General features: G+C 40.4%; 1 protein-coding gene across 1 annotated transcript in view; it reads right to left on the bottom strand.

The window, feature by feature from the left end:
• The window catches only part of LOC132432423 (FGGY carbohydrate kinase domain-containing protein-like), a 107,243-nt gene extending 98,086 nt beyond the window's left edge, over nt 1-9,157 (bottom strand). Inside the window, exon 1 of the mRNA XM_060022822.1 lies at nt 9,027-9,157. The gene's annotated coding sequence lies outside the window, so the exon portion shown is untranslated. The remainder of the gene's footprint in view (nt 1-9,026) is intronic.
• Nucleotides 9,158-15,472: the final 6,315 nt, after the last annotated feature.

Raw genomic sequence — 15,472 nt, 5'->3', positions numbered from 1 at the left:
ATTTAAAACAGCCGACCAACAGCCACACTCTAATATCAAAGTTGGCCACGTAATTCTACAATCCCAGAATGTGGTAAACTACATTGAGTTTGGTGTATATAAATCATGCTTGATTTTATAATTTGCCTTCTCAACTTTCATCCCCCATAGCTGACCAGAAACTGAGTCCTTTCTTAATCTCTTCATCCCATGGCCAGTGAAGCAGAATTCAAGATACTCAGCTCTCAGCCTGGTCTGCAACAGATTTCAGTGTAACTCAGCCCAAAATCCAGATTGCCCAAGGGACTGGCAACACAGACGTTTAGTCTGAATGATTTCTACTTTATTTTTCCACTCTGCCTAAACCCAGCCCACACACACAGCACTGCATATGTACCTGCTGTATGAACTCTGCTTCATTTTGTCATCCATGTTGTTAAGAACTTTCTAAATAATTTAAGTTGATGAAGGGGTTATAGGACCTCCAGGGTCCTATATAAATCCCTTCCTCATAACCTCAAATAGTCCCTTTTAAAATTTTCTTCAAAAATTCCAGTTGAGGACCTCCACTTCTAGCCAAGATGGAGTAACAGGCACCATATTTACCTTCCCACCTAAAACAACTAAAATAATGAATACAGGAAACAAAGGTTCTCGGGACACTGGACATCAGGCAAAAAACTACAGTAATCTCAAAGAGATGGGGAAAAAATGAGGTATCCTAAAACTGCTCAAGCTTAATGCCTGGGACAGAGGACACAGAAGAGGAAATCCATACCAAGCCCTGCAGTTTCCCGAATTGAGGAGCCAGAGCTAGAGGTCTAAGTAGAACAAGGAGGCTAGAATTCTTGGGGCAAAGTACAAGACAGGAGAGAGATGCACAGGAGGATGTGCTCCTGAAGTATTCAGGAGAGTACCAATCACTGTATGTATGTGAGGAAACTATGTGAGCCAGAAGCACTCAAAAGGATCACAGAGAACAATCAGTGGATTTCACACAGGGCCATGAATAGTGCCTATTCAGACCAGCCAGTGTGGAAAACCTCATAATTAACAGGGCATGGGGTAGAGTACACAGAAGGGTTTTACCTCAGCAGTGAAGAAGAATTAGCCCTACTCAACAAAGCTTAAAGCAAGACTCAAAAGGATAGAACTGTTTCCAAATAACTTACTCATGCCCCAAAACAAAGCTCAAGTGTATTTATAGAAATACAAAAAATAGCTAGCACTGAAAAGGGTAAAATACATAATGTCTGATATTCAACCAAAAATTACCAGGCATGCAGAGAAGCAGGAAAATACTACTAAAATGAGAAACATCAGTGGACACTGACCTAGAATTGACACATTTGATGGAACTAGTAGACACATATTAAAACAGCTATCATACCTGAATTTCATATGTTCAAAAAGCTAAAGGAAAGAGTGAACTTAAAAGTTCACACATGCAAGATTTCAAAAAAGACTCAAGTTGAGATTCTAGAAATGAAAACTAAAATGTTTGAGATGAAAAGTTAACTATATGAGATTAGATAACACAGAAGATTAGTAACCTTCAAGACACATTAATAGAAGCTATCTAAAATATAACAAAGAGAAAAAAAGATTTTGAAAAAATAAACAGAGCATCAGTGAGCTGTGGAAAATGTCAAGTGGCCTAATATATGTGAAATGGGAATACCTGAAAGAGAGAACAAAGAAGGGACCAGGAGAAATATATGAGACATAATGGACACAAATTTTCCAAATCTGATGAAAACTATAAACCCATATAATCACGAATATCAATGAACCCCAAGCACAAGAAATATAAAGAAAACTAAACCAAGAAACATCATAATTAAATTGTTCAAAACCAATGATAAAGAGAAAAACTTAAAAGCGGTCAGGGTGGGGGGTGGCAGATTATGCAACAAAGAAAAATAACCCGTGAGAATGACAATGGATTTCTTATCAGAAATAATGCAAGCTATGAGACAGTAGAGCAAGATCTTTGAAGGACTAAAAGAAAAAAACTTTATATCTAGAATTCTTTACTCTGTGAAAAAATCTTTCAGAACTAAAGCTGAAATAAAGACTTTATCAGACATACCAAAAATGACATACCAAAATTCACCACCAGCAGAACTGCACCACAAGAAGTGGGGAAAAATAATATCACATGGAAATCTGGATCCATAAAATGCAAGGAAGAGCATAAAGGTAACTATGTGGTACATATAAAGACTTCTAAATATTTTTTGAATGTCTTAAAAAGAGAGTTGCTTAAAACTAAAATAATAACCGTGTATTGTGGGGTTTAAAACATATATGGAAGTAAAATATACAACATGAAATAGCAGTAGCACAAAGGCTATGAGACAAGAATTAGAAATACATTGTTATATGGTTTTATATTACATATGAAGTGGTATAATACCACTTGAAAGTTGACTCTGATAAATTAAAGATGTACACTATAAACCTTAAAGCAACCACTAAAATAATATCTGAAAAATGGATATGCCTAATTAGCCAATAAAGGGGGAAAATGGAATTTAAAAAAATTAATCTAAAAGAAGACAAAAAAAGAGAGAAAAGAGACCAAGAAACAGATGGAACAAATAGAAAAAAAAAAGCAAGATGATATGTTTAAAACAAACCACATGAATTGCATTATATATAGTCTAAACACCCTAATTAAAAAGCAGAGATTGTTAGGCCTTGCTTTGTTACGCAGTCTAACTATATGCTGCCTATAAGAAGCCCACTTTAAATATAAGGAGACAAATAGGTTAAAAAGCAGAAGGAAGAAAAGATGTACCATAAAAGAGCAATCAAAAGAAAGCTGAAGTTTGCTGTATTAACATAACATTAAGTAGATTTTAAAGCAAAAATATTATCAGGAATAATGATTAAGTAGCTATCAGAGCAAAACATATCATCAGAAATTATGAAATAATAAAGGGGATGATTCACCAAGATGACCTAAAAATCCTAAATATTAACGCACATAATAACAGAGCATCAGAATACATAAAGCAAAATCTGATAGAACTGCAAGGAGAAATGCATATGTCTACAATTATCATGAGAGAATTAAATATGTCACTCAATAATTGGTAGAACAGATAGACAGAAAATCAGCAAGTATATAAAACATTAAGAGTAGTCAATGAAGCTGCCTAATTGACATGTAAAAAGCACTCTACCCAACAGGAGGAGACTACACATTCTTTTCAAGTGTACGCGGAACATTTACCAAGACAGACCACATTCTGAGCCATGAAACAAGTCTCAAAAAGTTAAAAGGATTCAAGTCATACCAAGTACTCTCTGTGACTACAGCGGAATTAAAAGTCAATAATAGTTAGATATGTGGAACATCCTCAAATATTTGGAAACTGAATAACACACTTCTATATAACCATAGGTCAAAAAGACATTAAAAACAACTAGAAAGTATATTCACTGAATGAAAATAAAAACAGCAAAAGTTGTGGGATGCAGTTGAAGCAATACTTAGAAATTTACAGCATCAAATGCCTATCTTAGAAAAGTCTCAAGTAAATGACCTTAATTTCCACCTTAATAAATTAGAAAGAAATGAGTAAGAGGAGCCCAAAGTTAACAGAAGAAAGGAAATAATAAATTTTAGAGCAGAAATCAGTAAGTTAAAAAAGAAAAGGAAAACAATAAAGAAAATAAATGAAACCAAAAGCTGGTTCTTTGAGATGATCAATAATATTAATAAATTTCTGGCCAGAATGATCAAGAAAATAAAGAGAAAAGAGACAAATAACCAGTCTTAGGAATGAGGAGATGAAATTAGAACAGATTCTATAAATATTAAAATGATAATAAGGGGATATTATGAGCAACTTAGATGATATGTACAAATTCCTTGAAATACACAAACTATCAAACCTCATTCAAGGAGAAACAGATAATCTGAATAGTCCTATATTATTAAATCAGTTGACTTCTCCTTCTCCCCCATAAAAAAACTCCAAGCCCAATGGCTTCACTGATGAATTCTACTAGATATTTTAGAAAAGAAATAATGGCAATTCTATACAAATTCTTACAGAAAACTGAAAAGAAGGAAATACTTGCCTGTTCATTCTATGAGGCCAGAATTATCTTGATAACAAAACTTAAAATACAAGGAAAGAAACTATATCAATACCCATCATTAACACAGATGCAAATATTCTTAAAATTTTAGCAAACAGAACAGAATCCAACAAAATATAAAAAGGATAATATAGGTCCTGGGATTTATCTCAGGAATACAAAGTTAATTTAACATTCCCCCCCCAAAAAATGAATGTAATTAATCATATTAAGACTCTGAAAAATTATGATCTCAATAGTTACAGAAAAAAGCAACTGACAAAATGCAATACCCATTCTTCATTTAAAAAAAAACAAAGAAAAAAACGTTTCAGCAAAGATGGAATAGAATGGAACTTCCTAAAACCCTTTCAGCAAAGATGGAATAGAATGGAACTTCCTAAACCTGATAAAGAGCTTCTACAAAAAATATACAACTAACATCATAAATCATAATGCTGAAGATATGAATGCTTTTCCCTAAGCTCAGGAACAAGGCAAGACATTTGCTCTCATCACTTCTACACAACACTGCGTGGAGATTCTAGCCAGCGCATTATAGCAAGAAAAATAAAAGACATCCTCATTGAAAGGAAAAAGTAAAACTGTCTTTATTCACAGATAACATGATCACATAAAGAATCTGATGGTACCCACAAAAAAGCTATTAGAGCTAATAAGTCAGTTAGCAAGATGGCAGGATACATGATCAATATATAAGTAGCAACAAACAATTGAAAGTTGAAATCTAAGAAGACAATACTGTTTACAATAGCGTCAAAAAATGTGAAATACCTACAGATAACCTGACAAAGACCCATCTACTGAAAGCTAAAAGACACTGCTGAGAGAAATTAAGGAAGACCTAAATAAATGAACAGATATACTGTGTCCATGGGTCAGAAAACTCAATATTTAAGAAGTCAATTCTCTCCCCAAACTAATGTATAAATTAAATGAAGTTCCAATTCAAATCTCAACAGGCCTTTATTTTGAATCTGACAAAATGACTGTAAAATAGAAATGTAACAGATGCAGAATAACCAATATAACTTTTAAAAAGAACAAAGTTGAAGGACTTATACTACCTGATTTTAATACTTATTACAAAACTACAGTCATCAAAACTAAGTGGTACTAGCATTAAAACAGACAAAGAAATCAATGGAACAAAATAAAACATCCAAAAATGGGCCCACATATACAAATGGTAAATTGATTCTGATCAAAGGTACAAAGACAATTCAATGGAGAAAGGATAGATTTTTTAGCAAATGGTGCTGGAACAACTGATACCATATGAAAAAAAAAAAACTTTGTCCACATCTGGTCCTACAGGTTAACATGAAATGGATCCTGGATTTAATGTAAAATAAAAAACAATAAAGCTTCTTAAAAGAAAAATGGGAGAAAATATTTGAGATCTCAGGCTAGGCATGATTTCTAAGATACCAAAACCATGATCCATAAAGGAATAAATTGATAAAATTTACATTATCAAAATTACAAATTGATAAATTAGACTTCAGCAAAATTAAGAACTCTGCTTTTCAAAAAACACTGCTAAGAAAATGAAACTATAAGCCACGAAATGGGATAAAATATTTGCAAATCACAGCTGTGATAAAGAACTTATTAATGAGAATATATATAAAAACCTCTGGGGCTTCCCTGGTGGCGCAGTGGTTGAGAGTCCGCCTGCCGATGCAGTGGACACGGGTTCGTGCCCCGGTGCGGGAAGATCCCACGTGCCGCGGAGCGGCTAGGCCCGTGAGCCATGGCCGCGGAGCCTGCGCGTCCGGAGCCTGTGCTCCGCAACGGGCAAGGCCACAACAGTGAAAGGCCCGCATACCGCAAAAAACAACAACAAAAAAAACCTCTTGAAAGTCAATAAGGAAACAAACAGCCCATTTTTAAAAAGTGGACAAAAGAAATAAACACTTCAGCCAAGAAGATATATGAAATATACACAGGGAAATAAGCAACATGATAAGAAGTTTGAAATTATTAGTCATCAGGGAAGTGCACAATACAACCCCATGAGAGGATTCCACATTATTAGAATAGCTAAAATTTAAAAGAGTGATCACACCAGTTGGAGCAACTGGAATCACTTTGAAATACGGTTTGGCTGTTTCTTAAGTTAAATATACACCTACCATGTGAACTAGCTGTTCCACTTTTAAGTATTTAACTAATAGAAATGAAGGCTGTACAAAGACATTTATACAAATATGGACACCGGCTTTATTTGTAGTAGCCAAAAAGCAGCAAATAATCCAAATGTCCATCAATGGGTTAGTGGATAAACTAAATATGGTATAGTTGTACTCAGAAAAAAAAAAAAAAACACTATGTATGCACACATAACCTGGATAAACTCAAGAGGATTATGCTAAGGAAAAGCCACCGCACACAAAAGATACATATTGTATGACCCCACAGATAAAATCCTAAAAGAGTTTAAATAGTGACAGAAACAACTCACTGGTTCTTGAAGGGATTAGAAAGGGGCATGAGCAATCTTTGGGGGTATTAGAAATGTTCTTTATCTTGATTGTAATGATGGTTTTATGGATAAATACATACATTGAAACTTCTCAAATTAGACACTTTATATATGTACAGTTTACTGTATGTCACGTATACCTCAATAAAGCTGTTGAAAAATATCCTAGTGGGGAATGCCTTTTCTTTCCTGTGGTACCTTGACTGCTACATCCTTTCTTCATCCCCTACATTCAATCAGTAATTAATTCCTAACCATTCTATTCTAATCTCTCTCCTCTAGTCACATAGCTACTACACTAACCCATCTCTCACCTGCATTATAATAGCCTCTCTCCAATGTTCACCACTCCAATTCATTCTCCACCCTGCAGCCAGAATTAACTTTCTAAAACACAAATCTGACAGTGTCACTTCACTAGCTGCTGCTTGCTCTGGAGATGCATTTCAAACTCCCTTAACCTGATTCACCTGACCTTCCCTGATCTGGGCTTTTCACTCTCCCAAACCTCCTTTCTGGTGATTTCCCCTTACCCTTTCCAGTCCGCCCATACTAATCAACAATGCACCAGACTTGCATAGCTTTGCCCATGCTGTTCCAAGTCAGATAATCCCCTTTCCTCTGTCTTTCTCCAACCCAATCACACTGATGCTCTGCAACTCAACTTGGGTATTATCTCCTCTGAGAAGTTTTCAATAAAAGCCTATATTGGGCCATTTGGACTTCTCTCAACTGCTGAGAATCCTTTTTTTTTTTAATTTTTATTGGAGTATACTTGATTTACAACGTTATGTTAGTTTCAAGTGTACAGCAAAGTGAATCAGTTCTACATATACATCTATCCACTCTTTTTTTAGATTCTTTTCCCATACAGCCCATTAGAGAGGAGAATCTTCTTCTACTTTGCTACAGCACTAAGCTCACTATCATATAATCTCCCTTGCCAGACTAGACAGAAGCAGACTGGATGAAAGCTTGAAAGCAAAGACCAAGTCTTGTTCATCCTTGCTTTCCCAGAGCCTACCACAATGCCAGGCCAAGAACACATTCCCAAATTAGTGAACAAACGAATGAACACAAGAGCTGGTTTGGATGACCGCCTCTTACATCAGCTGGGTTGACTCTAAATTCCACCTTTTAAAAATATGCGCAGGTAAGAGGTTGAATAATCTCTGTAGTACATTCTGGTAAAATAATTATTTCAAATACTTTGCGTGGGGGGGCAGTGGTCCCACTCCGGCTGTGAGCTTAAGGGTAAGATTCACTACTTCAAACTGTTTTCAGAACCAGCTGGTAATTGACTGTGATTTGAACCAAGTGAAAGGTTAGGGAAAGAGAAGCAGATTCCAGGAAAAGACAAGGCCCACAGTAAAAATTAACACAGCCTGGAAGAAGGCTCAGTCTCCTCCCAGTAAACTTCTTAATTTCATCCAGAAAGACACAGATCTCCACCCTCTGGGTTACTCCTTTCTCCCAATACACATGTTTTGACTTCCAAATCCAGCAGGGAGGCTCCCAACCTCCCTCCCCCTCAAAATCAATCTCCAGGCCCTTCTTACCCTCTGTTCCCTCAATCATCCTTAATAAGAGTTCTTGGAGCCTCCCACCAGGAGGCCCTCCTCAGCTGGCTCTCTCCAAGAGCCAGGCCAGTGGCCACCAAGTCAAAAGCCAACCACAGGACCTCATTAACAGGAGATTCCCAGAAGACCAGGAGGCAGTCAAAAGGCTGGAAGACCCAGCTGGCAACTTAAAAAGTACAATTTCAGGATATGCAGTCGGTGGATCATAGGAAAGAGGGGAAAAGCAAGCAAAACAAAACAAAGCAGAATTCTACCATCTATATACCAGTTACAAACTAAGAGAAGGCTTGCCTTCTTTCTTACTGACTTGTGGTTCAAAAGCATAATCACTCTCTCCCTCCTGATATCCTATTTTAAAAAGTAACCTAATAATGACTGCTCTTCCTTATCTTGGAAATTACTTGACTTTTTAATTTAGAGACGAAATTAGTTAAGACATGAGAAGTGCTTTAGTGGAAAATAGCCAATGATTAGGGACATTCACCATTTTGCATCTTGTTCATCTTAAAAAGAAAGGACTTTAATAAAAATAGAAAGACACTCCTAGGCCTTTCCTACCCAGGATAACTGTAGCCAAAGAGCATTATACCATCTAAACTAAATTGCACCTCAAACATTACCATAAGCTGCTGAAAGCTACAAGCAGCACTGGCCTTAAAATGCCTTAGGTAGCCAGACTGGAATTAAATGGTTCAAAAATGCCTGGGGAAATGTCCTAAAATACGGTGGGAAGGCGGGAGAGAGAAAATTAACATAGTTAACTGGATAGTGATGACAGGGGACCCCGGGTTCCACACATCTCCTAGGCAGCGTTGGGGATGCAGTAAAGGCCCACCCTTCTCTTGAGTGGCCGTACGCCTCACCCAGGAGCGGACACAGTGGACTCAACAAGGTCTCGGGGGCCAACGCACAGCTGGCGTTGGCGTTAAGACTCAGGCGGCCAGAGGAGGAAGAGGAGGCGGCAGCGACTGCGGGAAAGGGGAGGGAGGCTTGGGCCCGGGTGCGCTCTCGAGCTGGAGAACGTGCGCGCCGCGAGCCTGCGCTTTTGCTAAAGCCCCTGATACACATGTGGGACTGGGCGGAGGGTCACTTACTTGTCCAATCTGAAATTACATTTTAGCTAGCGCGGCCCTGCCGATAACCGCGCGGAGCCGCACCAAGCCTCGGTTGGGCGGTCCGACCCGCCCTCCGCGCGGCCCCGCCCCCGCCCCCGCCGGCCACGGCCCCTGTAAAACTCGCCCCGATTGGCCCTTTGAACGGGACCCGGGATTGGCCCGCGCCTGCGCCCTGCCGTGGCCTCCTGCGGCGGTCGCCTGTCGGTTGGAGTGGACTGCATCCTCTTCCGGTTTCTTCCCGCCTCCCCGAGGTTTTTTTTTTTTTTTGGTACGCGGGCTTCTCACTGTTCTGGTCTCTCCCGTTGCGGAGCACAGGTTCCAGACGCACAGGCTCAGCGGCCATGGATCACAGGCCTAGCCACTCCGCGGCATGTGGGATCTTCCCGGACCGGGGCACGAACCCGTATCCCTTGCATCGGCAGGCGGACCCTCAACCACTGCGCCACCAGGGAAGGCTTCCCCCGAGCTTTTAAAGGCCTGAAGTGGGCTCAGTCCTCTCAGGCCGAGAGTTTCCTAGTCTGGGGGCTCTTCTCGCAGAACTCACCCACGCAGACTCCCCTCGGCCGCTGTTGGGTACGTGTCCGACGTGTATCCTGTAACTTCGCTTCTCAACCATGCACTGAACACCAAGACTCTTGCAGACAGGTGTTAAAATAAATTAGCAATAATAATATTTATTGAATGCTTACTTTGCATGAGGTCTTGTTCCCGAGATACTTTACGAAAATGTTCTCAACCAATTTTGTGAACAACCTTCTGAAAAGGTGTCAGTTTGTAAATGTACAAAACAAATGAACCTCAGCCTCTAAGGAAGTTACAGTCTGGTGGGTCCTGGACACACCTATGTCATTTAATCTTCATGATCCTTACCTTTCCAGTTAGCTAGGTACTATTTGTCCATAGTTTACAGATGCAAAGAGTAGGAAACGTTTTTTAGCTTGTTTTGAGACTCACAATAAGTAACAGGAGGGAAGATTCCAACCTGAGCTCAAACATAAGACATGTCTATTAAAAAGGCAGGCTCCCAAGCTCATGGGACTGAGATTTGGAAGATAGTTTAAGAAGTCTAAACTCTTTATTTTCCTAGAAAAGGAGACTGAGGTGCAGTAAAAGGAAGTGATTTTCGAAGGACACACTGGTCATGAGAGGTAAGCCTCGGTAATAACTGATTTCACGCAACTGGAGTATGGGCCATGTGCATGATAGTCACACTGCTATCCTCATAACAACCCCAAATACATGCTCTCATCTTGGTCTTACAGGCAAGGATAGTAGCTCAGTGGGGCTGAGGCCACGTGATTAGCTGCATCTGCTAGGGGCCCTGGTTTGGGGATGCCGGAGGAAGAAATTTTCCTCTATCCTTCTAGGTTCTCTGCTGGTCTAAGAATTAAATTGACATTATGAATGGGAGAAAATCAGATGAAAGTTTAATAACGTGTACATGGGAGAGACCCAGCAAAACTGAGTAACTCTGTAAAGACATCTTCCACTAAAGACAAAAAAAGGGTGTAGGGGGTAATGGTTTATGTCTTCAAAAGGGAGGAAGGCAGTTTACATGAAGATGGAAAAGCAAATGTTTGGTAAACAAATGTTTGCTGGGTGTGCTAAGACAGTGGGACACAGGAATTAAAAAAAAACAAACAAAAAAACCTTCCTAGATTCCTCTCGGTCTACCATATCTAGTTCATACTATAGTACAATGATAGCTGTCTTCCTGGAAGAGGTCCTCTGTCTACATTCTTTAGGCAGCTAAGGAGGACATCCGAGTTTCTTCCTGAGTCTTTTAGGGCCTTGATTGTTTTCAGCTGTAAATAATTCACGTGCCAAAGAGACATTTTGGGGTGGCAAGTTTTGCTCCCGTACAGGGTCATTTTCTTTCTTCTACACCATGACTGTTCACGTTCATTTCCAACAAATATCCGGAGATCTAACCATGGACTCTTTGGGAATGTAGGAGGTACTAGGATCTGATTACTTGGCCCCTGTGTGAATCATCATGTACAACAGGAATGATAATATTAAGACCTATTCATCTTACCTTTCCAGAGTATTGTGATGAGTAAATGAGGTAACAAATATGGAAATACTCTGTAAAGTGTTAGATGCTGAATATGTGTAAGACAGCTTCCAGACCCTCCTCATTGTACCTCAGGAATAGAATAAATGAAATATACTGGTTGCCTTAGGAACTATGGCAGGAGGTCTCATCTTGGCTAAACTTGAATTAATATGGATTTGCTTCCTGGTCTTTATAGATATCTCTGTTACTAGGCATTTTGTATTTGATCTGAGGTTTGTTTCTTCTTATCATCATGCTATCATTAGTGGTAATAGCAGCAACAGCACAGTGGCTGGAGCACCAGCAGCCATCTTGGACCATGAGAGGATTTCAGGAATGAAAGCTACATACAGCAAAGCCCCAGAGTGCAAGGGCTTAAGTTTCTGACACCATGCAGCACCAGACGAACACCCACTGCCCACTTCTACTTGTAAGAAAGAAGCTGCTCTCTTGTGCAAGACACTTTAATTTTGTGTTTTCTGTCCATGGGGCCAAACCTAATCATAACTGATACATATACCTTACCTCACGGAAATCCTACAGCAACTCTCTAAGGTGATAGGTGCAGAAACAGACCCAGAGAGTATAAATGATTTTTTCGGTGTCATCCAGCCAAGTGACAGAGGCGTAATTTTGTGGCCCATTCTCATTTTCTTTTAAATGGAAAGAAAATGCCTGTTGTGAATGAATGAATCTATTTTTTTTTTCCATTTACTTCCATTCTATTCATTTATTCTAGGAGGTGATAAACTTTTTCTATAAAGGACCAAACAGTAAATATTTTAGACTTTGTGAGTCATACAGCTTCTGTTGCAACTACTCAACTCTGCCTTTGTAGGGCAAAGCAATCATAGATAAAAGTAAACGAGAGGCTATGACTGTGTTTCGATACAACCTTACAAAAGCATACAATGGCCAGTGTGCCCCAGTGGGCCTTAGCTTGCCAACCTCTGATTTATTAGATTCTGATGTCCCATCACAAAAGTGCATTGGAAATACATTACAGGGGGTAGGGGGATTGTGACTTTGCAGGCACCCTCACACAGTTGACCAATATAAAGTCCAGTGTGTGACGGTGAGGTCCAGTAGAAAGAAAGATCCCTAAACTGATAATCATGAGATCTGAGCACTCAGTTCATATCTGCCCTGAAACAGGATCTATATCCTGAACCAACCCCAGGTGCCTCAGTTCCCTATATGTTAGGAGCAAATAATGCAAATATCATCCCTACTTTCCATAGTTTCCATGGCTACAGGGAGACTGAGATGACATGATATACAGACCATATTTTGAAAGCTATAAATGTTATTCAACTGTGTGTTCACTGCTTCACCTTAGGCAGGGCCATATAGCCTCCTCTGTATCCTTCAGCCCCCCGTCCTTACCTCTATCATGGAACTCCTAGAACGTATCAAATGCCTAGTAGTTATTAGTGAATCCGTTTATCCCCACTCCTCGTCCTTAACTTGATATAAAGGGTTATTGTGTTGCATTGGATTAAAAGACTCAATTATTGGAAAGTCTAGATGCCCACTCAAGGTCGCTGCCGGGCAGCGTGGGTGTCATGCGGTCATTGTCCAGTAGACAGGTCACAAGTCACACCCGTGAAGCAGCACATCAGGCTTAAACGAGACAGAAAGAGCTAGGTTGTGAAAGCCTGGAACCAGCTGAACTGGACGTTGTGTCACTTCCTTCCTGCTCACAGACTGTTTCATGAAACACCAGGAGGCAGACAGGAGTTCTGGCCTTCTCCCTGGGGACGTGTGGAGGCCTTCTGCTACTCTGACTGCATTCTCTGAATGCTTTTCCTACATTAACAACTTGCCCCTCACCAGAGAAAAGACTTATTTTCCCCGAGACTCTTAGAGTCATGGCACAGAAATAGGTGTGGTTATTCATTTACTCATGAATTCATTTATTCATTCAGACATTTATGTATTCACTCACTTAACAAAGATATATTGAGTGCCTACTGTTCTATAAAGAGATGGTGTTGAGAAAAACAGATATTGTCCGTGTCATCGTGGAACTGACAGTCACGAAACTGACATTCAGTAAATAAGCATGCAAGTGTATATGTGTGTGTGTGTATATGTGTGTGTGTGTGTATAAAGTACAGAGAGGTTAAGCATATATCAATATATCTATCTGTATCTATATATGGATTCAGTTGCAAGTAGGAAGAGACATAGGATCTTATGAGAGAGGGGACGTGATTTAGACTGAGGTCTAACTGAGATGGATGATTCTGAGGAACCAGGTGCGTTACATGCATTGAAGACCTAAGGGTCTTCAGTAACCTTGTAAAGTGACTACTATCACAACCATTGTACAGATAGGGAAACTGAGGCTTAGGAAGATTAGGTGACTGGCCTAAGGCTGCACTGTGAGTAAGTTTGGAGCAGGCTGGGCTCTTTCCCATACTCCACAATGCACAACACAAACCCAGAGGGTGTGAATTTTCCCAGCTCCCACCTTTGCACACACTATGCCTCCTTCCACCTGGAAAGCCTCCCCCGCCCTCCTTCCCTTGTTGGATTCATAGTCTGCCTTCAGCGTCTAGTTGAGGGCCTACTTTCTCGGCAAAGTTTCCTCTTCTATCTGAGGCCTCAGCACATCTCGTATTCTAAGCTTCTGCAACAAACATCATGTATTACTCATGCGGCACCGGCCCCGGGACACCTTGTAAAGTTCATTTTCCTTTTTACATGCCTGCACTGGTGACCTTGCTCCCAGTCCTGTGGGCAGCACGAAGTCATGAGAGCAGACAGACCTGGGTTCTTCTCCTAGTTCCTACTTGTTTGCTGAGTGACCTGGAGAACGTTGCTTAACCTCTCTGTAGTTTCCTTGGAGAAAAGTAATATTTATTTCTTGAGATAGATCTTAAAACATGTGTCCCAGGGCTGAACAGATAGTAAGTGTTCCACACTTCTTAGTCTTCTACCCAATTCCATTCCCTAGATCAGAAAGCCTCTGGAGGGTAAGGACCATGCCTTCTACTTTATAATCTCGGCAACTAGCACAGTGCTCTGTAATAGTGGGTATATCATTGGCACATAATTATGGCGGTGACAGCCTTTACCTGCCTCCTGGGTCCCTTGCTCCTAATCCAACTTGTTTTCTCCTGTCTGTCTTCCTTTCTTTCTTTCTCAACTTAGACTCCTTTAAGCCTCCCTTAAACTTGATCCTCTGTCAGAAACAGGTGCCACTGCATACACTCTCTCTTCCAAATCCACACTGTCTTCTCAGGAGGAAAATAACTGAAATAGTTCACTGGACACCCAACAGATGGTCCGTAAGGGGAAACCACTGACCAGAAAGGCTGCCAAACTCCCCATCCTGGCCATCACCTAGAGCCATATTTTGTATGCAAAATCATTAGGTTATTCAACTCTCTTCTCTAAAGGATGCCAGTAGCTCATTTCCAAAGATGGGGGAATGTTCCATCTTACTTTATTACTTGCGCTCTGTCTGCCTGCCTGCCTGCCTTCCTTCATCTCTTCAGTTAACAAACATGTACTGAGTACTTGCTAAGTGCTGGGCCAGAGCTGGCTGCTATACTACAAGCACAGAGAAAGAGCTAGGGGCAACCCATGGTGAGAAGAAGAGCGGGTATTGGGTACAAAGAGAAAGGAAAGACTGTGCTAACATTTACTGGGCACTGGCTCTGCACTTCCACATGCAGTGTCACAGTGATTCCTCCCAGCCATGCACCTGAGGGAGTAGGGATTCCTGCTGCAGGAATGAAGGCTCAGAAAGGCAGAGCAACTTGCCGGAAGTCATCTACCGAAAGACGCCACAGGCCAAAATGAAGAGGCAGCTTCTGCTGAGAAGCTAAAGTGGGCAGAGATGCTCATGTTGGATATAAGGCTTCGGATGAATGCAAGTCCTAATAATCTCACTGGTTTCGCCCTGCAACACCAACTTTGTCTTCCATATGTGAGCTGCTCACCCACTCCCCAGTTCCCAAACCTCACCATCCTAACCAGTTCCACACCACGTACATCCTTCTCCCCTAACGCTGCCTAGTTTCAACCCCACAGCCTCTTGACCATGAGCCATTTCAACAAAAGTGCAAACTATGTGATGAGCCATGACAACAATGTGCAACCCTAAACTCCAATGAGTGTTTTC

This window comes from Delphinus delphis, chromosome 1 (genome assembly GCF_949987515.2).
Source record: "Delphinus delphis chromosome 1, mDelDel1.2, whole genome shotgun sequence".
NCBI lineage: Eukaryota > Metazoa > Chordata > Mammalia > Artiodactyla > Delphinidae > Delphinus > Delphinus delphis.
This window is presented reverse-complemented; position numbering and strand designations above follow the sequence as displayed.